Here is a 27,837-nt window from a genome sequence, read left to right as displayed (position 1 = left end):
TCATTGTGGTTTTGATTTGCATTTCTCTGATAATGAGAAATGAGATTGAGCATCTTTTCATGTGTTTATTAACCATCTATATGTCTTCTTTGGAGAAATGTCTGTTTAGTTCTTTGGCCTCCAGGAGGATACCACAATGATTCCACTGGAACATTGGCCCACTTTTTGATTGGGTTGTTTATTTTTCTGGTATTGAGCTGCATGAGCTGCTTGTATATTTTGGAGGTTAATTCTTTGTCAGTTGCTTCATTTGCTATTATTTTCTCCCATTCTGAAGGCTGCCTTTTCACCTTGCTTATAGTTTCCTTCACTGTATAAAAGCTTTTAAGTTTAATTAGGTCCCATTTGTTTATTTTTGTTTTTATTTCCATTACTCTGGGAAGAAGGTGGGTCATAGAAGATCTTGCTGTGATTTATGTCAAAGAGTGTTCTGCCTATGTGTTCCTCTAAGAGTTTTATAGTTTTTGATCTTACATTTAGATCTTTAATCCATTTTGAGTTTATTTTCGTGTATGGTGTTAGAAGATATTCTAGTTTCATTCTTTTATAAGTGGTTGACCAGTTTTCCCAGCACCACTTGTTAAAGATTGTCTTTTCTCCATTGTATATTTTTGCCTTCTTTGTTGAAGATAAGGTGTCCATAGGTGCATGGATTTATCTCTGAGCTTTCCATTTTGTTCCATTGATCATACTGTCTTGATGACTATCACTTTGTAGTAAAGTCTGAAGTCAGGAACATTGATTCCTCCAGTTCTAGTCTTCTTTCTCAAGATTGCTTTGGCTATTCAAGGTTTTTGTGTGTTTCCATACAAACTGTGAAATTATTTGTTCTAGTTCTGTGAAAAATACCATTGGTAGCTTGATAGGGATTGTGTTGAATCTATAGATTGCTTTGGGTAGTATGGCAGTCATTTGTGTTGTCCATTTGAGATTTGATCTTGAAGTTATGGAATGGTTTCTTAATTACATTGCAAAATATATAACTTATTAATATCATGTTGTGAGTTAGTTGTAACAGAGGCTAGGCTGCTGTCATCAGCCACAACATATATAGTGAGATCAAGACCTAGTCAGTGAGACCATGCCTTTTTCATGAGATACCACCTTCACCACCAGCAGGCTGCCTGCCTGATCTAGTCAAGCTTCAGTCAAAACAGATTGGATACTCTTGTTATCACTTCTGGGAGATTCCTCATGTTTCAGTCATAATGAGAAACCCATTCATTTCCCAAAACTTCTTACCTTCATGTGAAATCCATTCCTTCCATTCCTGGCCTAAAACTCTCTCTCTCTCTTTTTTTCTTTAACAGTTAGGAAGAGCTACCTTTTGTTCTAATTGTGAACAAAACTTCTTAAATATTTTAATCACAAACATTTCAGACATTATAGAAGTACAAAAGTCATGATAAGAGACCCAGCGTGGACCTACCACACAACTTAAACAGTTATCAGCCCATAACTGGCTACATTTCATTGGTGTATCTACCCATTTCCAACCACTCCAAAGGTTATTAGAAGGAATATCCTATATATCATAGCATTTTATCCATAAGTATTTGGAATATAAGTATGAAAGACAAGTTCATTAAAGTTTTTTAAAGGGAAGTAACCATGATACCAGGCTTCCCAGGTGATGCTAATGATTAAAAAAAAAAAAAACAAACCCGCCTGCCAATGCAGGAGATGTGGGTTCAATCCCTGGGTCAAGAAGATCCCTAGAGGAGGGCATGGCAACCCACTCCAGTATTCTTGCCTGGAGAATCCCATGGACAGAGGAGCCTGGCGAGCTATAGTGCAAGGGGTCACAAAGAGTCAGATACAACTGAAGCAACTTGGCACAGAACAGCACACAACCATGATACCATACTTTCACCTAAAATTTTACCCATAGTTTAGTATTTTTAAACATCTTTCAGATGTCCTTATTTGTTCCATAGGATTTTCGCCCTTTATTTTTTTATTAATTAATTCACTTTGTATTTCGCATATAGAATTGCGACAGTGGTGGCCATAGATGGAGCCTGAGTTCTCTGCAGGGAAACTCTGGTGTGACTCTATAGGAGATGGCCATTGGGTTCCTGACAGGGAAGCTTGGTGATCACAGTCTCTTTTCAGAGGTCAGCTGTAAGTCTTGGAGATGAAATCACAGTGGTCAAGATCGGCAGTGCAGCCCCCAGCCGAGGTGTGGCAGTCATCCATACTGGCCATCCGTAGTGACTTCTTGAATGCAGAGGCCAAGATGATGCCAGTGTCTCTGGGGTGGAAAAAGACACTCACCATGGAGGTGGGCATCTTGCAGGGACAGTGTGGTACTTGCCTGTCTTGCTCTTCCAGGAGCATTGCCACACTGGGACAACGGAGAGCTTGAGCAGGATGATGGCCTCTAGGATGGCCGTGATGACTTCTTTTGGGCACTTAACACTCAGATTGACATGTCCATTGTAGTCCAGATGGCAACAGGTACCTTGAACCTGGTCCAATGGCTAGCATAGGTCTGCTTTTGTGGATATTATCTTCAACACCTCATCCTTGAGGCACATCCCCAGGAGAAAGTTGGTGATTTCAGATTCTGTGATGGGCATGGAGAAGAGAGAAATCTCATCCAGGGATTCGGTCTTCCTGTCCTTGACCAGGAGCCCAGCTTGGCCTTGATTTCTCCACCTCAGTGATGTGGACTGGGCTGCTGCTTCCTACTCCAGGGCCCCAGGAACACCAGTATGTCTGTTCCATTTGGTGTTTTCCCAGATAACAAGTGCACTTTATTTTAATTGGGACTGAAATACTCTCTATGCATTGAAGTTGGTTGACATGTCTTTCATGAGGCTTTTACAACACATTCTTCTCCCTTGCCCTCCTTTTTTTTTTGTTTTGCCTTGAAATTTATTTGCTAAAGAGTTTGTAGAGTTTTGCAGACTGTGAATATTGTTGATTCCATTCCTGTGCTTCCAGTTTAACAAGTTCCTTTGTTTCTTATATTTCCCATAAATTGGTGATTTAGACTTTCTTGGCTTGATTTAGCATCAAGTTCATTTTTTTGAAAAGAGTACTTCATAGACAATGTGGAGTACTTCTGTCAGGAGGCACCAAATTCTTTAGGAATCTGACAATCATTGACAGTCCTTGCCTAGGTCCCTTACTTTGGAAATTGCAAAATAGTGAAGTACAGTTCTATCATCTCTGCTTCATTTTTTAGCTAGAATACATCTGTAAGGAGGATCTACCTTCAACTATGTGACTACCTTGAAGCCCAGTTCAAAACTTCCTTTAGCTCTTTCTGCCATCTTTCCTTGCTGCCATTATGGTGCGCATGAATGTCCTGGCTGATGCTCTCAAGAGTACCCACAATGCTGAAAAGAGAGGCAAATGCCAGTTGCTTATTAAGCCATGCTCCAAAGTCATCATCAGGTTTCTAACTATGATAATGAAGCATGGTTGCACTGGTGAATTTGATATCACTGATCATCACATGGCTGGGAAAACTGTGAACCTCATTGGCAGGCTAAATAAGTGTGGAGTGATCAGCCCCAGATTTGACGAGCAATTCAAAGATCCAGAAAAATGGCAGAATAGCCTGCTCTCATCCCTTCAGTTTGGTTGCATTGTACTGAAAACCTCAGCTGGCATCAGGGCCCATGAAGAAGGGAAAATCCTTGGATTCTTTTTCTAGGAATGTAATATGTACAAATAAAATGTTTCAGAGGACAGAGGCAAAACAACAGCAACAAGAAAAACTTCCTGTAGCCTATGGCTCATTTGTTTTAGGGACAGGGAAATGTCCTTTTATCCAGTAAGTATCCAGAAACAACACTTCATCCATAAAAGGAGATAGCATGTAGCAGGAAAAAACAAGCCAGGGGCTCAGGAGTCATGGCTCTATCTCTGAAATCTGTATTGATGTTGGACAAACTGTGTCATTTCTTAGAGCTGGAGGTTCCAAGCCCCTACCTACACTACAACCAGAGAAGCAGTTTTTCCCTAATTTCATTTGAACAAATCAGACCATGACTTTTAAAATAATTTTATCAATATTTTATTGAAATGTAGTTGATTTATAATGTCATGTTAATTTCTACTGTACAGCAAAATGATTCAGAATGTGTATGCTTTCTTTTTCTTTTTTTTTTTAATTTTAAATTTTATTTTATTTTTAAACTTTACATAACTGTATTAGTTTTGCCAAATATCAAAATGCCAGTGTGGTTTATCACAGGATATTAACTATAGTTCCCTGTGCTATATAGGAGGACTTTATTGTTTATCCATTCTGTACATAATAATTAGCGTCTGTTAACCCCAAACTCCCAGTTCATCCCTCCCCTACCCCCACTTTCCCTTGGCAACCACAAGTTTGTTCTCTATGTCTGTGAGCCTGTTTCTGTTTCATAGATAAGTTCATTTGTGAGGCTGTGGCTTTCTATCACTAAAGTCTCTTTCAGTGAAGACATTTTATGATTTTCATTTAGGATAAAACAAGACCTGTAAGTCCACATCAGGATATTTAGGAGCCAAGGACCAAGAAGAGCTAAGTATTATTTCTAAGAATGTGTTATTTCATTTATTCATCCATTAATTCAGTAGTTCATTTATATTTTTAGTCTTTAAACAGGGCTTTATGCTATCTAAGTCTCTTTAACATCTAAAGCTTGAAAGTGGGTATTGTGAGCAGTAACCTTTAGGGGATTTCCTGGGGGTACTATCCTTGAAGCCTCAGCCTGAGGATCAGAGAGTTGAAGAAAGGATGCTGGGATTCTTGACAGTCTTTATTGATATCATCCATAAGAATGAGTCCATGTACTTGACAGATGAGTTTGGAATTTTCCTCATGGAAAGACTCCATGGAGGAGCCAGTGTAGGGGGTATCTGACAATATTCCTAAGAGGGAAAGCAATGTAGAAGGACATCTGAAGAACTCTCACTAATTGTTTACGTGATCAAGTTAATCTCAAATCATAGAGAAAAAAATTGATCAATGATCCTACTTCCAAACTCCTCGTCCAACTGTCCTTCAGTTGTTTGTGAAGAGAACTCTCATCCACACAGCTAATGAGTGAATATAGATTACAAGCATTGAGTCTGGTTTTAGTGCAGTCCCAGGTTCCAGGTAGGAAATACAGACTCTGCTTTCTCATTAGTGCCCCTGAAGTTTTGCTCTGGGTATGTGTATTCAAAGAGGTTCACAGGTATACATGTGGCGGATTCATTTTGATATTTGGCAAAACTAATACAGTTATGTAAAGTTTAAAAATAAAATAAAAAAAAAAAATAACAAAGAGGTTCAGGTTGATGGAGACTTCCCTGAAGGTTCGGTGGTAGAGACTCCACTCTTCCACCACAGGGGACACCAATTTGATCTCTGTTTGGTAACTAGGATCCCTCACGCTGTGCATTGCAGCCGAAAAAAGAAAAGAAAAAAACAGAAACTCTTTTCTCAATAAAGTGAAGAAAATATTTAAAATAAACAAAGAAAGCTAAGTGGCTCATGTCAAGGGGGTGAGTAGAAGGAAAGCACAATCCCAGAATCCATCGTTGGAATCACACCGGCTGTGACAGAGGCAGCAGAAAAATAAACTCGACGGTTCTCACCTCTGAAACTAGGCGCAGTGCGGGCTTCCCTTCCTCACAAGTTCACTCAGTGCTTAATCACAGAAGGTGCTGCTGCTTCTCTGGCACTTAATAACTTAATAGTGGGAGCAGTTCCTGGCAGGAGATGTTATGAAACAACCTGCAGAGTAAGAGGGGGTGGGAAAAAGAGCAGTGCTTCATTTAACAAATTCAGAGCCTTTCTTGGAGGCCATGAAGTTCTCAGTTCAAGTTAATTATCGCCAACAAATATTTATTTATTCCCTTGGTGAATATTTATCAAGGGGCTCCTTTGAGTAGCATGCAGTGTTGATGTCACCCTGACACGGAGATGACAAGAAGCAGTCCTTTATAAGCAAAAGGCAGAGACCGTTTGCACAGATCATTATGAAACGAGGTAAACTTTGATAGCTCTGCATGAAAGGGATACAACTGAAAGTTTTATGAGGACATGGTAGGAAGAGATTAGTTCTAGGTGGAGATTGAGAGTCAGCCTAGTAAAGGAGATGGCATTGAGACCGAACATGGACAACTGGGGAGAATTCTAGCAGGAGAAGGCAGCAAGGAGGAGGCAGGAGGCGTTGAGGACGGAGCATCCACAGGGAGCCAGGGTAAGGCATGGGGAACAGCTTCCCCACTTGGCATCCGTGAATTCCTAAAGACGTTTGAGCTTGGAATCCTTGCGTATGCCGCTGGTTGAGACCACGATGCTATATGAAAAGGAGATGTGGTTTATGTTTCCCTCATTTGTGTCAACTGCACTCCTACTGATCTTGTCAGAAATCATATTCGTCTCAGATTCTGAAAAAAACAAACAAACTCCATTTCATTCTATTTTTTACCCTGCATCAACACATCTGCTTCTCTGTCGGATGCAGCTCTGACTTTAGGACTGGTGTTGCCCTAGGCTCCCCTGAGCAGCCACCCACATGGTGAGCAGTTGTCCTACTTTTCAGGGTTCCAGGCATCCTGTGCCTTTGCCCAGGTAATCCTGCAGGACCAGTAGGGCTCTGGGATTCTAGATCTCTACACTGGTACAGCCACTCACAGAGAGGGCAGGCCTCCCACCCCAGCCTCCCCTGAGATGTGGCAACTCACCAGATTGTAGGTAAACACTGTCCCACCCCACTGGCTAAGCACTAACTTTAACAATTAGATTCCTGCTTCACAAACTACCAGTGGGGTTAGGCTAGGGATCACAATGTCAATCACTTTCTTTCTCAATTTGAGAAGAAAGGGGAAATTCCTTGCAAAAGGAATGCAGGTATAATTCAGACATTGTAACGTTCTCTTCAAGACAACAGCAGCCACTCTCTAGATGCACAGAACATTTTATGATTTATCAGGAACTTTCAAAGACAGGATCCAATTTGATTGTTACAGGATTCATCATTATTCCCACTTTATATATAAAGAAATTGAGAGGCCCATTCATTAATATAATAAAAGTCATGGCTCTCATCTGGGCACATTGCCACGTTTTGTCCGAAGCACTTTACATTTAACTCATCAAAGCCCCTGAATTGTTCTGTAAGGTAGATGGTTGTTGTCCTCATTTTGCTGCTGAAGGAAACAGGCACAGAGGAGTTCTATAGTTTGCTCAAAGGCCCACAGCTAGTATCTGGGAGAAGACTTGCCCAGTGTGGCTCCATGGGAGCACTAGGTGGCCCATAGCCTGGGTCTGAAAGACAGTGCTTATCCACATCTACCACTGACCCAGCCAAGAGAATTCCTGAATATCATGTGTCCCATGGCAAACGTTTCTGCTAAACAAACACCTTCAAACACCTTCTCTATCCTTGTTGTTGTTCAGCAGCTCAGTTGTGTTTGACTCTTTGTGACCCCATGGACTACAGCACACCAGGCTATCCTGTGCTTCACCATCTCCAGAGTTTGCTCAAACTCATATCAAGTAAGTTGGTCATGCCATCCAACCATCTCATCCCCTGTCCTCTTCTCCTCCTGCCTTCAATCTTCCCCAGCATCAGGGTCTTTTCCAGTGAGTTGACTGTGCACCAGGTGGCTAAAGTACTTTAACTTGGGTAGATTTTGTCTGTTTGTTTGGCTGTGCTGGGTCTTCATTGCTGTGCGGAAGCTTCTTTAGTTGGAGTGTGCAGGCTTCTCATTATGGTGGCTTCTCTTGTTGCAGAGCACAGTGTCTAGAGTGTGTGGGCTTCAGTAGTTGCAGCACATGGGCTCAGTAATTGTGGCTCCTGGACTCTAGAGCACAGGCTCAGAAGTTGTGGCTCATGGGCTTAGTTGCTCCTCAGCGTGTGGGATCTTTCTGGATCAGGGATCACACCCTGCATTGGCAGATGGATTCTTTACCATTGAACCACCAGGGAAGGCCCTATCTTGGGTAAATTTTGAGATAACTCTAAAATAGGAAATTTTTTGTTGCCTGCTTGTTTTCCTCCTGTCATCTGACATTGAAATCAGATCAAATCAGTCGCTCAGTCGTGTCCGACTCTTTGCAACCCCATGAATCGCAGCACGCCAGGCCTCCCTGTCCATCACCAACTCCTGGAGTTCACTGAGACTCACGTCCATCGAGTCAGTGATGCCATCAAGCCATCTCATCCTCTGTGGTCCCCTTCTCCTCCTGCCCTCAATCCCTCCCAGCATCAGAGTCTTTTCCAATGAGTCGACTCTTCGCATGAGGTGGCCAAAGTACTGAAGTCATCATTTCCAGTGAGAAAACCGCACATCTAAGCCCTTCCCAGTTTCTCCAAGATGACGATGAAGCATTCTCTGGGAATAAGAGGATGTTTCCATGTTTTGTGCAGAGCAGAGGCACATGGGGAAACGGCAGTGTACACAGCACTAGAAAGCCTGGATTGTGGTCATGGGCTAAAGGTGTGACCTTGGACTAGTTGTTGCACCTCTCTGAGCCTCAACTGTATCAAGTAGTGACTCTTCTGCCTATATCATGTTAAAAAAAATTATAAGGATTAGTATGAAATCTGTAGCATAACATACGAATGTGGTGAGCTACTGTTGTCCTTTACAGTTCCTAGCCATAATTTGTTGGGTTTTTTTTTTCCCCTCAAAGCTTATTCTTATACTTCAATGCAAGAAATTTTTTTAAAAAAAGAGATTCCAAAACAGTTTGTAAGTTTCTGAACAGCTTAGGCATTATTATAATGAAATGAGCTTGATTTATTAAAGATTCTGAAAACAATAACTTTTAGGCTGGTACAATAATTCACCCCCTATGGTTAGAGCCAAGGATATATTTAATCTGTATAGAGGAGAGAAACAACTTTTGTGATTTTCTCATATATTCTTCTAGAACATTCCAAATAAGTCAAACTTTTAAGATTGGAAAAGATTTCAGCTTTGAAAAGATTTGCTTTTGAGTTAAATAAATCTTGATGAATGGAAACAATATTGCATGCTAGTGAAGAGTATGTGGGCTTCAGGGAGAAATAGAACTTATCACTAGTCAGAAGAGTTGGGCTTGGGTTCTGGCTCCACCACTTACTGTTCTGAGACCTTAGGCAGATTTTTGAGCTGCACTTGGTCTCTTTTCCTCACCTGCAAAATGGGTACGTAATAATAATTAACTATATAGGTATCTATGAGGATTAAATAAAATAATGTATGTGAGCATTTAGCATGGTAAATGCTCAAAAAGTGTTAGCTTTTTCTGAAAAAAAATTGCATACTACAGAATTCCCTTCTTTCAGCCTGAATACACTGTATTTTCTTTATTCATTTGTCTGTCAGTGGACATTTAGGTTGTTTACACATCATAGCTACTGTGAATAATGCTTCTATGATTATGGGTGTGCTAATGTCTCTTCAAGATCTGAGATCTTTATTCTCATTTTTTTGAATAAATACCCAGCAGTGGAATTTGGGGATCATATAGTAGATAAATATATAAATGTTCCCGACCCAAGGATTGAACCGTATGTCTTGCGTCATCTGCATTGGTAGGTGGGTTCTTTACCACTGGTGCCACCTGGGAAGCCCCAAATATATGTTTGTGTGTGTGTGTGTGTACGTGTGTATTTTTGAAACTTCTGTACATTTTTAGGACTTCCCTGTGGCTCAAATGGTAAAGAATCTGCCTGCAATGCAGGAGACCCAGGTTCAATCCCTGGGTTGGGAAAATCCTCTGGAGAAGGGAATGGCAATCCACTCCAGTATTCTTGCCTGGAGAATCCCATGGACAGAGGAGCCTGGCAGGTTACGGTCCATTGGGTGGCAAAGAGCTGGACATGACTGAGTGACCACCTGCTACTCCTACTCTGTACTGTTTTCTGTCGAGCTTCACCATTCTGTATCCCCACCAATAATATACAGGTGTTTCAACTTCTCCGCAGCCTTGCCAGCACTAGTCTTTGGTTTTTCTTTGATACTAGCCATCATGACTGGTGTGTCACGTTAATCCCACTGTGGTTCTGATTTTCATTTCTCTGATGATTAGTGGTATTGAGCATTTTTATCATATACATGCTGGCTATAAAGTTATTATGTTAAGTGAAATGAGCCAGTCACAGAGAGACAAATACAACATGATTCTCTTGTGCCTAAAATAGTTGAATTTATAGAATCAGAGGGGAGTGATGGTTGCCAGGAGCTCAGAGGAAAAGGGAATAGGGAGTTAGTTACTAGTTAACCAGCATGCAGTATCAGTCAAGAAAGATGAGTAAGAGACCTGCTGTACAACATTATACCGATAGTCAACAATAATGTATAAAGTGTAATAATAATATGTAATAAAGTATATAAAATGCAATAATATACTTAAAAGCTTATTAAGAGGTTATATCTTGTGTTAAATGTTCTCACAACAAGAAAGTATTTTTTTTTAATTCTAAAGTAAAAGTGGTCTGAAAAGTTGGGAAGGTCTGACATTGTTTCTAAATTTATGAAAAAATATGTTCCAATGTGGCTATTCAGATCATCCTCACAGAACTGCTCAGTTCTTAAGATTGATATGATATAAGACTAATAAGGCCTTTTTGAATTATATATAGTATTGGCTCATGACCTTTTGATAATGCTAAAATAAGAGATTCATCAATAAGAAGTAATCAGATAGGAAGAAGCAAAAGCATTGACATGATAAATTATTTTGTACAGATCGATCAATAACAGAAACCTGGTACCTTCCTAGGTAAGCACCCAAACAGTCTTCTGACATCATTTCTAGAATAAGATGGTCTCACTAAACCCCAGATTTGGCTCTTCAGGAAGCTTCTATCTTAAACTAAATCCTACTCAATAGTAAATAGATTTTGATTTAATATCCTTGAACTGATGAGTTTGCTTGGATTATTGTATGATTTAAACAATAAATAAAAGTTATCTCCATCATACATATAGTTGGAACTGAATCAGTAAAAGACTTAAAATTAATAGCTCAGTGGAGTAGTAAATGCCAAGGCTCTGATTTATACTCTGTTATTGAAGTAGCAGAAATAGAAGGGAACTTGTCTTTGGAAATGCCCAAAATCACGATTCCTGAACCATTGATGCTAATATTGTTGAAGTCTTTGTTTTGGAGCCATCTGATGAGAAAAGCTACCATGGAAGGAATTTCTTTAATTTCTTCAATGACTAATTTCATTTGGAAGAAGTAGTTTCATTTATACCAAGTATATTAGTGAACAGTGTTACAAAAGAATTCTACTATTAAAGGGAGCATTTTAGAGCCCACTTTCCCTATGAAGTCACACCCATCAAGATCATGTCTTGGTATCTCTAGATTTTCACACAGGCCTGGTACCTAATAAAGATCATGATTGTCTCCAGAAGGAATCATCTTTAGATGATGAAGGTGTTCACAGGGTAGAAGTTTCTAACTACAATTTATATTTCATCTTATAGAGATACTAAGAACCATATGGGCTTCCCTGGTGGCTCAGATAGCAAAGAATCTACCTGTAATACAGGAGACAAGGGTTCCATCCCTGGCCTGGGAAGATCCCCTGAAGAAGGGAATAGCAACCCCCTCCAGTATTCTTGCCTAGAAAATCCCATGGACGGAGAAGCCTGGCAGGCTATAGTCCATGGGGTCACCAAGAGTCAGATATAACTGAGTCACTAACAAACACACACAAACAAACCATACATCTAGAAAATGCCTATACCATTCACTTTTCCATACCCGGCCCCAGGCTCCTCCCTTGTGACCCCCTTGTTGGCATCCAGAGCCATCATGGTGAAGAGGAAGGAGGCCACAGATTAACCTGCATTTAAGAATATGCCTATCCAGTCAGCCACTTGTGAGTCAAGAGATGTCTGTAAAAGATTGCCTGTCCTCTGCTATAGAAATGCTGTTAACCAAATAGAGAATCAAATAAAAAAAGAGAGAATGAAATGAAAATCTATGATCCAGTTGCTTTTGAAGATGAAGGAATGTTTGCTGGCATTACCATTTTACAAAACCAATGAGAAGTCCCTAGAATTAATTTTATCTAAAATCTAGTCCCAAATTTGGAATTGAATGTTAATCAAAAAAGTTATATTAAATCTCTATTTCCAAAATAATTTCAGAATGACGTGGACATTTCCACATGCCTAATATGGCAGTATCTCCCGAGGGCCCTCAGAGCTGAGTGGCCTTGGAATTGTGTATTGAGACTAGAGCAGCCCCTAGAGATGTCCAGACTAGGATTAGTCAGAATCTAATCCAGTCTTGGCTGGCCCTGGAGACTCAGAGGGGTCACAGGGAATCCTGCGTCTCTGGTAGAATAATGTTTGCCTTGTCAGGCAGTGTGTAAAAAACTATTGGCATGCAGGGTTACTGATAAATGCCAAGAGCCAGAAAGTTTGGGTTATGATGGTTAAGAACAAAGGAAAGTATTTACAATATCCCTTTTGCCCCAAAATAGATTCTAAACACTCTACAAGCACAATGGAATGCATCCATTCATTTCTAAATGGGTCGTCTCCTACCCCCATGTTTAGGTCATAGCTATTTCTAGACTTTCATGTGACAAGACCTTCACAGACCAAATTCAGTAGTGTCACCTTCTGAACCAAGTAGCCGCATATACTGCGGTTTTCCCTTGTTTATTTTGCCTTGTTTTGTTTTACACAGCCTGTATCACTAGTGTCCCAATCAAGGTCAGCAGATTGAATTCAACCCCATTCATTTAAACGAGCGAGAGATTCATGCCAGCACCATGATCTCACCACCCTGAGTAGCAGAATGTGGCCATGCAGCGCGCTGAAGTCAGTCTTCCAGACGCAAGTGTTCAGTGTGACCCTGAAACCACACCTGAAAGACAGGATGGTGTCGTCATACCAGCATGCGTTCTGACTTCAGCTTCATTTATTAAGGGCAACATGTATCCGGAGGTGAAAGAAAAACTTGAAATGGTTGATGTATTGTTGTAATTGAGGAAGTGCCAGTAATTCGCATAAACGATATCAATGGAGAAGATTCATCCAAACACCAGCGTGGAATTTCCTAATATTTGCTGCCAATTTGCTATCAAGTAGATGGTTAGGAAGTCTCAGGTGGATGCTAATCGCACAAGGGCCAAAAAGAATCTTATTACCAGGGTGGAGGTCAGTGATGAACATTGTGATATGACGTCATATGCCTTGCAGTGCAGCTCTGTGCAGTGTGCCAGGCTGGAGATCAGTGTGCACGCAGTGTTGAATGTTCCCTGTGAGTGAAACCCCGGGGAGGAGAGAGTGGCGAGTTCCTCTTGTCGCCAGGTGAACTCTGATACACATAAACAGATTCTCTCTCTCTCTCTCTCTCTCTCTCACACATACACACACACAGCCTTCCTCTCTCCAATTATATATCTCCTTAAAGATGGTCATTACACCAGTCACAGTGGAAGGAAAAGAAAACTCTTGCCAACTTGTAGCCATCAGACCTGCCTGCTAGTGCAGCTGTGTACAAGACTATGCAGATGTACTCTAGCACTGAAGGGGCACCCAGAGAGGAAGGAGACTGCACCGTCCTGTAACGACTAGGGCTGAAGAGAGCAGAATTGTAACTGGCATTTCGTAAAATTGTATTATATCTGCTGAGTGTTTTATATACATTTTCTTAGTTAATTATGATATCAGTGACTTAAGGTAGGGACTGTATTTCCATTTTACAGATGAAGAAACTGAGGCTCAGAGATGTTTAGTGACACCTATGGCCACACAAATCCTCTCTAAACCACTGTGCAGTACAAGCCAAAATAGGAGTGAATAGAATGGCGACTTGTTGTTCCGTGCCAAATGCAGTCTCTACTTATATATGTATGAATATGAATGGCTTATCATATGTTTAGGCCTGAGCATGCCCAAGATCCCATAGATGGACACTTGCACACTCGTACACTGGTGGTCCTGTTACCAAATGTTTTGACCTTGTGGTAGCCTCTGGTCATATTCTAATATTTTTAGCCAAAGTTATAATAAAGAAATCTTTCTACTTCAAAATAGCCTTGCAGATCAAACTCTGGACGATCTGAAATGTCACTTCCCTGTTTGGCGAGGGTTAAATGGTTGTCTCAGGCCAGTGTTTAGTTCACATTCTATAAATGGCTCTTACTCCTTGATCTGACTCACTGTATGTATTACAGCAAAGTCACTTACAGATCAATTTATTTTTAGCATCTTAAAGAAACAGATTCAACAGGGAGTGTTTGTCAGACCACAGGGTAACTCGAAGGAAAACTTATCTTTGTGAGGAACTTTCTTTCTTCTGGATTCCTCTGCCTACAGCTCTCTGCTTGTGCTAGGCCTTTGCATATTGTAGTAAAATGTTTTGAATTATTTAAATAGCAGACTGGCAGAACTTTATGCCAATATCTTACATAGTAGAGAAGTTTTGTGGTGTGCAAGTGGCAGAGCCTTTTGCATTTTAAGGGAAAGAATATTGGGAAATAAAGAGTACAATTACCTACCTTTCAACTTTGTAATAGAAATTTTCTCTAAGATGAAAACCCAGGAATATGACTAAGCACAATGGTGATAATGATAATGGTGAGGATGCCGGTGATGGTGATGAGGGTAGTGAGTGATGCCGTTGATAAGCACCACCACCTTTAGGAGAGATTCTGGATCCATCCGTTAAATAAATATGGCATGCTGCCCTCTACAGGTATGCAGTCTAAACCGTAGAGTATTAAAATCGCACAAATAGGTAAAACAATCTCAATTACAGAGACCAGTGTATACATGCAAGTTGAATATTAAAGCCAGTTAAATAAGTAAAACCTTTATACTCTACAGGTCTAATTTGTATAAATTCTGAAGCCAAAGAAGAAGCAAGGATTTAGTAATTCATTTATTTTACATTTCTTTTCTGAGTTTTTAAATGTGTATATATGAGGCCAATGGCAGAAGCCGGAAAGACCAACTGGAAGTTCATGGACACTTGAAAAAGTGTCTGCTATCATAATTTTCTGCTGACAGTTGAAAAAGCTAATTGTCCTCTGGTTTGGTTAAGACATGTTATTTATGGATAAGGTATTTAATGGTATTTTAATGAACAATTAATGAATAACAATAGGTCTAGAAACATTACATTTTGTTTGTATTTCAAAAAGTTTGGCTTTTATTTCACATTCAGCCAACATTTTTAAAAACTAAACTAGCAGGCTTTGGAAAAAAAAAAAAAAGAAGGTCTGCCTGGCTCCATCTCTACCCTTCTACTTCTGCCGCACCCCTGTCTATACTCTCGTTATTTCAGTATCTGAATTGAACGTTTTCTTCAATTTACCCTTTATTCTTCCTTGCTGGGGATATGAACCAACAGAGGAAAAACTGCTAGGCAAAGAATCTTTAGAACTGATTTCTTATACTCACCTTCCACCCTTGAGTTTAGTTTAAGTTTGTTCCTTCTGATCACTGAGCTGTTCTTAATGTTATTTATTTCCTCTAAAAGGAAGGGCTGTCTCAATGGGGCTGAGAACCCATGAGTCTGGACTTTTTGGGATTTTGCCATGCAGGCCAATGAGTGCATAGAGCAGCGGTGATGAGCAGCAGCTTCAGAGCAATCCTGGGCTCGTGTCTAGCTTCCTCCACTTACCTGCTGGGTGATTGTGGGGCCTATTATAGAACGTCTCTGAGCCTCAATTTCCCATCAGCACATGAGTACAATAATATCTACCTCAAAGGAGTTGGGGAGGATTTTAAAATACACTAGAGGATAAAGCATTTTTTTAAGTATCATCTTTTTTCATTCCCATGACCACCTTGTAAGGAAGAGGCTACTATCACCCCAACTTACACAATGAGGAAATACAGCTTAAGGAGGCTATGAATGAGTTTAAGTAAATGAATCCAAGTTACAGGTCTGGTAGGTGTGGAGCTGGATTCAAGCCCAGGTCGAGACCATGTATTTGACCTCTGTGTCATTCTGTCGGATATCTGTATCCATTTTCCCCACACATGTTACTAGGATGCTAAACAGAGTGAGTTTCACTTTCCTCTTGAAGTCAGTCCTCTCCCCCATCATTCTGATTTCTTGCCAGGCTCTGGTCTCTCCAACAGCAAGCAGTACAGATGAGAAGGGTCAGTCTCTGCCACCTACAGTCTCAGTGCCTGGTAGACATGGAAGAAGCTACTAAAAAAATTCACTCTACCCTGTGACTCTCAGAGTTGACTTATATAGTCAAAAAGAAGGGGATCCTTGTTAGTGGCTAGCGTTAAAATCCCAAAGTGCAGTCAGCCAAAACCTTATCCAGATGCAAGTGTGTGGTCACTGGTCATGCATTTCTGTTTGCTGAATTCCATACAACCCAGGCAACTGCCTTGCCTCGCTGAAGATCCACTGGGGAAAAAAGTTATGTGCGCTAGTATGAAAAAACATGCAAGCCGAGTTCTCCATCGTTGTCAGGAATGTTTGGTACAGCCGTGTTTATTCCATGGCCTCCATCCATGGTGAATGTGCCGTCAGTTCTCGTGGGGGAAAATCCAACCCAGAGCTTCCTTATTGGCTGCTCATTTTGTTAAAATGACGTCGCTTTGTAGAGGATCATCTATTACAATCAAAACAATTTTGTGGAATGATTAAAGTACATGCATTTTAGTGGAATAACTACTACTAGAGTCTTTTGGACTGTTGTTAGATTGAAAATGCATATAAATTGTCTTTAAGTACCATATGCTCCTTTTCTTCACCTAATTTCTCACATCCTCTGAGGAAATTTTACGATACTGATATTCTAACAGATCATTGTCTTTCTTCATTATGGCACACTCACTTTATTAGTTCATCCTTTGTGGGTGCACTTTTGTATATTTAAAATTTGTATTAGCCATTTTATGATAGTACAAACTCACTATTTTCTGTATATTCTTATCATAGATTACTAGAATAAGCGATCTTTGATGTATATGAAAAATGACACTCAGTTCTATCTTTAAATATCACTTTCTTTCAAAGGCTCCAGTGGCTTTACCATTTTTGAGTTGAATGATTTTTAATATAAAGTACTTGGAATTGTTGAAGTATGGAAGAATTTAAATCTAAAATTAAAATTTTCTGGTGGTCTTCTTGGTACAAGCACTAGCTAATACTGATTGATGACTTACTATACACCAGGCTTTGTTCCAAGCTTATCAGTATTAACCCATCAGCTCTCATAACCATCCTATGATGTGCCCATTTTACAAACAGGAAAATTGAGGCATGAGAAATTAAGAAACTTGCCCTTGGTGACACAGCTACTAAGTGCTGTTTCTGGGATTCAAACCCAAGGGGATCGGGGCCCTTACTCTGCTCCTTTTGTGCGACTTCAACTATGGGGTGATCCAATCCATTTTATTACTTTTAAAGAACATTTACTTACTCTCTTAAAAGAATACAAATGGATTGTTATCTTTAGCCAGAGAGAGAAGGAAGAGCTTATTTATGAAGGGATCTAAACAATAAGCAAGAATTTGCTCTTTCTCATGCTGTATTGAAAGGCCTGGTACAGGAGGTCGACTATGTGTTACTCCCCCTGGTGTTCAGGAAGGGTGCCTATGGGGGCCCTTCATCAGATGTAGGGAAAGCAACCCTGGAAATGCTTCATTTGCTTTTTGTTCCTGAGCTTGAGAAAAGAAAAGCAGCTAGAATGTGCTATAGGAGTTTCTTTTCTGATCTGTTTTTGCTCTCAAGGCTTGCAATAAGGTAGAAACAGTTCAGTATCTAATTGCAACCCTTGATGGCCAAAGTTATTAAAATTTCTAATTTCCTAAAATTTCTCCTGCCCTCCACCCCTATCCGTTCTGCCACGCCCCTGGCCTTCTGCCAGGGAGTCTGGTTTTCCATAATTAGCGTGGTGATTCTGATAATCTTTCCCTGTCTTCAGCAGTGGCTGCTGGGCACTTTCTTCCCCAGATCTCCATCACAGTTTTCCCTGTTACTGTCTGTTTGGAGTTTCTGATAATCAATATTCCAAGGAGAAAAAGGTAAGATCTCCTTGAATTGTCACATCAACCTGAGCTTCAGTTGTTTGTTTTAGATGAAATATAGCACCCTGGTTCCTTAAAGTGTGGCTCACCGCTGGCTACCTGTGACTCTCACTTAGGGAGCTTTAAACAATATCAGTACTTGGACTCCACCCCCAGAATGTTTGAATCATTTCTTCTGGGGTGGAGCCCCAGGCATCAGCTTTTCTATTCTTTTTTTTTTTTTTTTAATGAGGTCATGGTTGAGAAACATTGGACTAAATTAATCTTTTGGCTTAAATTTGAATACCAAGGCCCTGAAAAGCCTTGGCTCAGAAATATATTCAACTCATTTAAATGAACAATTGTTCCTGTTGTTTTAACCAGTTCCTGTCTGTTTCAACCTACCTACTAACATGTGAAAAGGGAGTTTTTGCTATACAGCATGGTCATCCCCAGATTAAAGGGAAAGGATGAAGTTCATGCCCAAGTGTCCTCCCAACCCTAGGCATCTCTGGCTACGTCCTTTACAATAGGCCCAAGTGTTCCATGGCTGAGATGTTTCAGCATATCTTCAGCACCAAAACAAACACGCACAATCACCAGAAGTCATTTTCATGTTAGTGCCTGGTCATTCTGGGTGTTCAAGAAATCAAAATTTGTCTGTAGCTTAGTACATAATGCAGGGGCTACTGTTACTGTATGAGATTGGAGATGAATCTGGTTCCTCATATATAAAATCATGTATAAAAAGGCAAGATCTACTGATGCTTGCCTTACAGGATTGTTTACAAATTAAATGACAGAATTTATTCCAATGCTTTTGATCTACCTGCTTGGACTTTTTCCCCACTTACCTAGTTGATAATAGTTAAGAGCCTAGACTTCTAAATGAGGGTATCTATTTAAATGGTGGATTCGCCACTTGCTGTGTGATTTGAGGCTAAATGATACTTCACTTTACTTCTCTGAAAATTGGCATCATAAAAATATTTACAGATTGCTGTGGAGATTGAATGAGATAATACATGCAAAATCCTTAGAAAAGTGTTTAGCACATAGTAAGCACTCCACATGGCTTAGATTGTTAGTATTAATCCAGGGGGCTATGTTAAGAAAGTGTGAGGATGGACACATGGAGGCAGGCCCTATAGGGAAATCCAAATGACTAATTTATTGCCCCATTCTCCTTCCATCTCCTCCCTTCCCTCAGAGAGTTGTTCTGGAATCATGCACCCGGTGTACAGGTCAGCCAAGCTGCTCAGCTTTTGCTGGCCCCTGAACTCTTCTTTCTGGCCTCGGTAGACAGATCAGAGAGGCTCTGGGGCAGCCAGCAAACAACTCTGTATTCTCTGTTGAGCAGGCAGCTGGAAAGTGGGGAGTTTCTTTGCTCCAAAAGATAGTGGGACAGTCAGGGGTTGAACGGTCTGTGCTGCTTTCAGAAAACTCACTGGCCTTTCAGAGTCAGTCACGACCCCGACACAGAGGGCCGCAACACTCTCCTTTACCTCTTGGGCGTCTCAAGTCTTCCCAAAGCTGTGACCCTCCCTGATTCAGTTATTCTGACAGCTTGTCTCAGCTTTGTATAAGGAATATGATATCTAATAAATTTTGAAAGTTAATTTTGTATCAGAGACATCATTAACATGTAAAAGCTCTTTGCCAAGTTGAGTTGACTCTACCATCAGAGAATACCATCAGTATTGGTTATGTTTCTATAAACACAAACCTTTGACCAATGCTGAATTAAGGAGCATAGGTTTAGAAAGATGGATTTCTGTGTCACATTCATAAAATATAAACTTCCAAGGTTGATAGCATCCTCAGAGGTCTCCTAGTCCAAGCTGTCCATTCAATAGATAACTTCCAAGCAGCCCTTAGAGGTAGCTGCCTCGCTTCTGCCCAAGCCATGCTATGAGGCCCTGAACTTCCTAGCTCCTACAGCACCTTCCTCCTGTGATGGCTAATTGGACAGCTTAAATGTTAGAAAGTATCACTTCTATGGAGGCAATTATGTTTTCCTGGATTTCTACCCATAAGACTAAGAACTACTCATTTGACATAACACCAAATCCATGTATCTCTTCTCTGAAATGTTGCTTACTTCTAATACCAGCTGATTAATTATCTATTCCTCATAGCAACTTTGGGAACAATTGGATATCTACATTTCAGTATAGTCTGTTTGAAGTTCTTATTCTCAAATCTGTGTTTTTTGGAAACCCAATAACACTTGAAACCAAGTGCTGAAAAAACATGTGTTTTTCATTTTCACCTGACATATTGCATCTTAAGGCATCATGCTGGGTGTGCAGCAGCTGAAAATGTTTGAAAAAATGTAGCCACTCGAAACTAGAGTGATACAGGGACACGTGGTAGAGCAAAATGGTCAGTGCATAAAGCAGCTTGGTGCATGGCGTGTGGTTGGAATCATCCTGATTGTATAGATTACCATATAAAAGGACAGTAGTGTGGTTAAAAGTCTGGCTGATTCATGTTGAGGTTTGACAGAAAACAGCAAAATTCTGTAAAGCAATTATCCTTCAATAAAAAATACATTTTTAAAAAGTCTCAAAAATTTCCAAAAACATTAAAAAAAATTTTTTTTTGTGATGTGGACCTTTTTAAAAGTCTTTATTATATTTGTTACAATATTGTTTCTGTTTTTATGTTTTGGTTTTTTGGCTGCGAGGCATGTGGGATCTTAGCTCCCCAATCAGGGATTGAATCTGCACCCCTGGCTTTGGAAGGCGAAGTCTTAACCACTGGGCTGCCAGGGAAGTCTCCCAAATACATTTTAAGCCCTTTTTCACCTTGTTCATCACGCTGCTAGCCAAGACAGTGACTTTTTGTACGTAGAACAGATATGTCTGTAAGTTCCTTCAGTATTAATTCGACATTTGTGTATTAAGTACCTCTCTTAATTCCAGGCAGAGTATCAACACCAGGAGGTTATACATGACTATTTTCTTCTTGTTACAGAAGAGAAAACTAGGTACAAACATTAATAACTTACCCAAAGTTATGCACCTAGTAGATGATTGCACTGGGGTTAGAACCAGAGATCTGGTCACAAAATAAATACGTGGTCTCAACAGCCACCCAGCACCAACAGAGGGATGAGCAGATGTGAAACTCTTTCAACCCTGAGCTGCTGACTGTACCTTGAGGAGGATCATTTGTTCTTCTTCTCTGTTGGAAGGATTTCAGGATGCAGGTTCTAGAGCATTATCAGTTTTTATCTGCCTCTAAAATTTCTGCACGTCAATTCCAAAGTGTAGGATTTCCTGCCAGGCATCCAAAGCAATTCTCCAGCACCCACTGGTATCCTACAATTCAACTCAGCTCTGACACTCTACACAAAGATAGCATCAGATCCCACAGAATAAAGGTTCAGTCCCACAAGACAGCCCTTCCAGCCCCTTCAGACAACAGTTGCTAGTCCTGGTTATCCCTTCTGCTTCTGACTGACTGGCTATGGGTCAGAGATCTCCATGATCCCCTCTTTGGCTTCAGTTAATTAGCTGGAGTGGCTTATAGAACTCAGCAAAACATTTTACTTACTAGATGACTGGCTTATTATACAAGAATATAACTCAAGAACAGCCAGATGGAAGAGATGCACCAGGCAAGCATGTGAGAAGGGGCTTGGAGCTTCCCCACCCTCTCCAGATATGCCACTGTCTCCAAACCTCCAACCCAGCAGCTCTCGGAAACCTGTCCTTTTGGGTTTCCCTGGAAGCCTCCTTAAATAGGCATGATTGTCAGTGGCAATCGGCAACTGATTCAGTCTTCAACTCCTTTATCCTTTAGGGAAGTCTGGAGGTCAGATTGAAAGTTTCAATCCTCTAATCACTTGGTTGGTTGTCCTAGCTACCATCCATATCCTCATGTCCAGAAGTTACCTCATTAACAGAACAAAAGACACCTTAGGAAACTCCAAGGGCTTTAAAAGCTCTGTGTCAGAACCCAGGGGTGAAGACTAAATACATGTTTCTTATTTTAAAATCGCAGTATCACAGCTTCCCAATGGGATACCTGAAAATCCCATATTTCTCTCTCGTGCCCTGACAGTCATGTGGCATTGCTTTCCGTGCAGTGTGTCGTAGCGCATGCATGCTAAGTCACTTCAGTCGTGTCCAACTCTGCAACCCTATGGACTATAGCCCTCCAGGCTCCTCTGTCCATGGGATTCTTCAGTCAAGAATATAGGAGTGGGTTGCCATGCCTTCCTCCAAGGGATCTTCCCGACCCAGAGATCAAATCAGCATCTCTTACCTGCATTGGCAGGTGGGTTCTTTACCACTAGTGCCACCTGGAAAGCAGGCGTGTAGTAGAAAGAACCCTAAAACAGCATCAGAATTCCTGAGTCAGAGTCCTAGCTCCATCAGAGAAGAGCTGTGTAACTCCCAACAAGGCAGTTCATCCCTTGAAATTCAGTTTCTTCTTTGGTAAAAATACCCACCTCCCAAGTTCGTGGTAAGGATTCTATGACTCTAACAAATGTTGACCATGTTGGATGTGCCAAGCACTTGGTGAAGTTTGGGATATAAACTATTAGATAAAATAGTGTGGCTCTTGCCTTTTTATAGAACCCACAGCCACGTGGGGCAGCTAGACAAGAAGTAAGCAAGCACTTGAATAACTGAAAGTTGGGATGAGGGTTTTGGAGGAAGGGAAAGAGCTCAGCATTGGAAAATTGAGTGGGCGGGAGCTCCCACTTAGTTAAGGCAGCCAGGGATGGTCTCTCTGGGAAAATGTGTCCAGAAGTTGAGGAGATGCCTGCTAAGTAAAGAACAAGGAGAATTTCAGATCTAGGAATGGTATCTTTACAGGCTCAGATCTGGGAAATAGGAGTAAATAAACATTTATCATATTTGTGTCTGAAGGCACTTTGTAAATCAAATTAGGATAAACCCATGTAAAAAGCTTCAATTGCAAATAAAAATATAGCATTGGCCACCTGCAAAATCCAGCTCAGACTGTATTCTTCCCACAAGAGTCAAGATTAACATTCCAACCCAGGGAAGTTTGTTCCATTTCCACAAGATAACGGCCTTTATCCCCCCACACCAAAATTTTAGGTGCCTGGACTGAAAAAACACAAGCACTAATGTTTTCCTTGATTTCCATCATCTACCAAGGAGCAGAACTTCCTCCCTCTCTCACTTTTCCATTTCCTCCACCTCCTGTCCTTGCAGATTGGGCAACAATTTCTAAAAATTTCCTGCAGTTGACTGATGACAGGACATGGGTGTCTGGAGTTTGAACTGCCTGACTAGAGCTAGGACGAGATGTTGAAAAAGAAGCCAGGAGGGTCCCTGTCTGATTCTCTGCTCCTTCTCTCCTGTTGGTGCCTGGAATTGGGGGTGACTGTCAGTAGCGCTGAGCTCCTACACTTTTTTTCCAAATGTTTTGATGTTTAAGTATTTTGTGCACCATCCTTAAATATATCTATGGTACGTAAGGAACACTGGTAATGCTAATGCAGGAAGGACCTATTATAAGGGAATCCTTGGAAAATGGAGAATGCTACAGTTTTTTCTACTTAATCTTCCTTACACAGGAGATGTAACTGAAGTCTCAGCAAGATATTTTTCTGCCCACCCCCTTGAAAGTTATCCAGTGTCTGACCTTAGTCATCCTCTCTGACCTTAGTCATCATCTCTGACATTGTCACTTTCCTTACAGCATTTATCAGTCTCTGAAATGTTATTGTTTAATTTTTCTATTTATTGTCTATCTCCCCCACAAAACATGAGCCTCCTAAATTCCAGGCACTCACCATCGTGTTCACCATGTATCTAGCTTTTAAAACAGTGTCTATCATATAATGGTTACTCAGTGGCTGACTGATGAATGTACTTATAGATCAAGTTATAATAATGACAGTGATCACTTCCATAGCTCTCATCAAGTTATAGGCACTCCTCCAAGTGCTTTAAACATCTTAATTCACTTAATCCTTTTGATAAACACAGGAGGTAGGCATTAGTATTAGACATTACTTTGCCAACAAAGGTCCGTCTAGTCAAGGCTATGGTTTTTCCTGTGGTCATGTATGGATGTGAGAGTTGGACTGTGAAGAAGGCTGAGCACCGAAGAATGGATGCTTTTGAACTGTGGTGTTGGAGAAGACTCTTGAGAGTCCTTTGGTCTGCAAGGAGATCCAACCAGTCCATTCTGAAGGAGATCAGCCCTGGGATTTCTTTGGAAGGAATGATGCTAAAGCTGAAACTCCAGTACTTTGGCCACCTCATGCGAAGAGTTGACTCATTGGAAAAGACTCTGATGCTGGGTGGGATTGGGGGCAGGAGGAGAAGGGGATGACAGAGGATGAGATGGCTGGATGGCATCACTGACTCGATGGACGTGAGTCTGAGTGAACTCCGGGAGTTGGTGATGGACAGGGAGGCCTGGCGTGCTGCGATTCATGGGGTCGCAAAGAGTCGGACACGACTGAGCAACTGAACTGAACTGAGGCATTAGTATTATTCCTACTTGTAGATGAGTAAACTAAGGCACAGAGAAATGGTGTGTTTTGCCCAAGCTGACATAATAATGCAGAACTAGGATTCAAACTCAGTCTGTCTGGCTCTAGAATCTACACTTTAATCCACTACACTGATATTCATAGAACATGTTGTTCCAAAAGAAATATCCGTGATATCAAAACAAAACAAAACTCTTTGAGACAAAATTATTTCCCACAAATAAGGTGCTTCATGTCTTTAACAAAAGGAAAATTCAAGTGTGTGTGTGTGTGTGTGTGTGTGTGAAGGAAAGAGATATAGAAAATTTGGTACTGTGAATTTTTTTTTAGGGATTTCTTTTTTTTTTTTTTTTTTCTTTTTTTTCTTTTTTTTTTTTTAATTTTATTTTATTTTTAAACTTTACATAACTGTATTAGATTTGCCAAATATCAAAATGAATCCGCCACAGGTATACATGTGATTTCTTGATGGGTCAGTGGTAAAGAATCTGCCTGCCAATACAAGAGACATAGCTTCAATCCCTGGATCAGAAAGATCTCCTGTAGAAGGAAATGGCAACCCACTCCAGTATTCTTGCCTGGGAAGTCCCATGGACAGAGGAACCTGGAAGGCTACAGTCCATGAGGTCACAAAAGAGTCAAACATGACTTAGTGAGTGAACAACAATGAATGTTGTTTTAGCCTGAACACTTGGATTATCAGAAATCACCTTTGTTTCTTCCTACATCTCACACTTAGAAAAATACTTTTGAGACCATCTGAAGAAAAACTAAAGGAAGTGTTTCTTCTATAACAAATACCATGTCTACCCTGTGCAGGGTGCTCATACAATCGTCAAGCCAGGCCAAGAGTGGTTTCAGGAACTTCCTGACATCTTTTGATTTGCTGGTCACTTGGCGTATGGATCTAATAATGATGGTGGCAATGGTGAGGGCTCAGACTGGTGGAATGCGGAAGGAGGATTATGAATGTATGGGCGTCATGAGCTTGTCCAAAGAAATAAATACAGAGGCAGTGGTCCTGCATCTCTCTTTGAGTCCCTTTGGTCTTGCATCTTCAAATCTAAAAGATAATGATCTAGCCTGTCTCCAGTTATTGGACAGCACAAAGTCCATGCTGCCTATAAAATGAGACCAAATCTCTAAATCACTGTTATCTGAAGCCAGGAGTCTGGCTCTTAAACAAAAGAGTGAAAAGAAAATCGATGAGTCTGAAACCTTAGCCTGTCTTCTTGGCTATCTGATCAGTTAAGATTCCCAGGAAAAAAAAAAGTAAAATGAAGGTAATTGATGACAATTTTGTGCTTCATCTTTTTCTCAGAGGTTGGCAGTGTTTTTAAAGTATGATCTTGGTTTATCCCATGATGGCCTCATAAAATGGTGTACAGATTTCCACATGAGTTTCATTTGAACTTTAGTCTACACATCCAGCCTGCCTCTGAACAGCACTGGAATCCTTTGGCTCTGAAGGAGTTTCTTGAAAAAAGAAAAACTATTTTCAACCAAAGCTTTAATCATGCCATTTCCCTTTCAGACCAGTTGAACAGATAAATGCATACTCATGAATTAAAACTGGTATTTTTAGGAAGGGCAAAAAAAAAAAAAAAAAGCCCAGATCTCCTCATTATGTGCTTCACTCTTTCCTTAGGGAAAAATATTTACTACTCTACAATCATTTTGATGATTATAATTTTACAATTTTTATGAGCTGTACATCACAGAACTGCTTTTTCATTGTATTGTTCACTGCTTTAAAAATGTACATGGCCTGATATCTAAGGACCTTGCAAGCCCTCCCGTGTGTATCTTACCTTATTCCTTCAGTTGTCAGACTGGTTCTCCTCAGTGACTCACACATAGAGCTTCAATTATATACTTCTCTCTTTTTTTTCTATAAGCCAAAATCCTACTACCTATCCTTCAAATTCTACCTTTTCCCCTCACTTTCTAACTCTAGTCCATATTATTTTTTGAACTCTTAGAGGAATTTATATCTCTAATATCCTCCTTTGGTTTTATATTTTGACCTTTCAAAAATGTTTTCTACTATTACAATTGCCTTTTCAAGGAGATATAAGCAGCTTAAGGGTAGAGCACTCTCTCAGTTAGTAATGCATTTACCTTCAAGTAAGAAAAACTAGGAAAAGAGGTTTATTGTTCTCATGGAACAAGAAACATTTAACCCCCAAGTACCCAAAGCAGTCTTGAGAAAAAAGAACAAAACTGGAAGTGTCATGCTCCCTGACTGCTGACTATAGTACAAAGCTACAGGAATCAACACAGCATGATACTGGCACAAAACAGACACAGATTGATGGAACAGAATAGAAAGCCCAGAAATAAAACACACACCAAGATAAATTAACTTATGACAAAGGAAGCAAGAAATTACAAGGAGAAAAGATAATTTCTTCAATACGTGATGCAGGGGAAACTGGACAGTTGCTTGTAAAAGAATAAAATCAGAACATTCTCTCACACCAGATATAAAAATAAACTCAACATGGATTAAAGACCTACATGTAGACCAAAGACAATAAAACTCCTAGAAAAAAACAGGCAGACCAGTGTTTGTCATAAATCATAGCAATATTTTCTGTATTTGTCTTCTAAGGCAAAGAAAATAAAAGCAAAAGTAAATACATTGGACTTAAATTTTAAAAATTTTACATAGCAAAAGAAGCCATTGACAAAACAAAAAAACAGCCACTGAATGGGAGAAAGTATTTGCAGGTGGTATGACAGATAAGGGATTAATACCCAAACTATATAAACAGGTCTGCTGCTGCTAAGTCACTTCAGTCGTGTCCAACTCTGTGCGACCCCATAGACGGCAGCCCACCAGGGGCTCCCGTGCCTGGGATTCTCCAGGCAAGAACACTGGAGTGGGTTGCCATTTCCTTCTCCAATGCAGGAAAGTGAAAAGTGAAAGTGAAGTCGCTTAGTTGTGTCCAGCTCTTAGCGACCCCATGGACTGCAGCCCACCAGGCTCCTCCATCCCATGGGATTTTCCAGGCAAGAGTACTGGAGTGGGGTGCCATTGCCTTCTCCATAAATAGGTCGTGCAGCTCAAATCAAAAACATAACTCAATTAAAAATAGGCAGAAGACCTGTATAGGTATTTTTTCCAAAGAAGATATGTAGATGTCCAACAAATGCATGAAAAGATGCTCAACATCACTTACCATCAAAATTAAAATGAAACATTACCTCACACCTGTCAGCATGGCTATTATCAAAAATCCACAAATAACAAATGTTGACAAGGACATGGAAAAAAGGAAACCTGTACACTGTTGGCAGAGATGTAAATTGTTGCAGCCAGTATGGAAAACAGTATGGAGGTTCCTCAAAAAACTAAAAACAGAAGTACCGTGATCCAGTAATTGTACTCTTGAGTATATATCCAATGA

General features: G+C 40.4%; 1 protein-coding gene and 1 pseudogene across 11 annotated transcripts in view; one reads left to right on the top strand and one right to left on the bottom strand.

The window, feature by feature from the left end:
* Positions 1 to 27,837, top strand: part of CREB5 (cAMP responsive element binding protein 5) — a 441,056-nt gene that overhangs the window by 227,998 nt on the left and 185,221 nt on the right. The window lies entirely within an intron of this gene.
* Positions 1,965 to 3,281, bottom strand: LOC129658795 (40S ribosomal protein S2-like; annotated as a pseudogene).

The sequence above is a fragment of the Bubalus kerabau genome, chromosome 8, assembly GCF_029407905.1.
Source record: "Bubalus kerabau isolate K-KA32 ecotype Philippines breed swamp buffalo chromosome 8, PCC_UOA_SB_1v2, whole genome shotgun sequence".
Lineage (NCBI taxonomy): Eukaryota > Metazoa > Chordata > Mammalia > Artiodactyla > Bovidae > Bubalus > Bubalus kerabau.
This window is presented reverse-complemented; position numbering and strand designations above follow the sequence as displayed.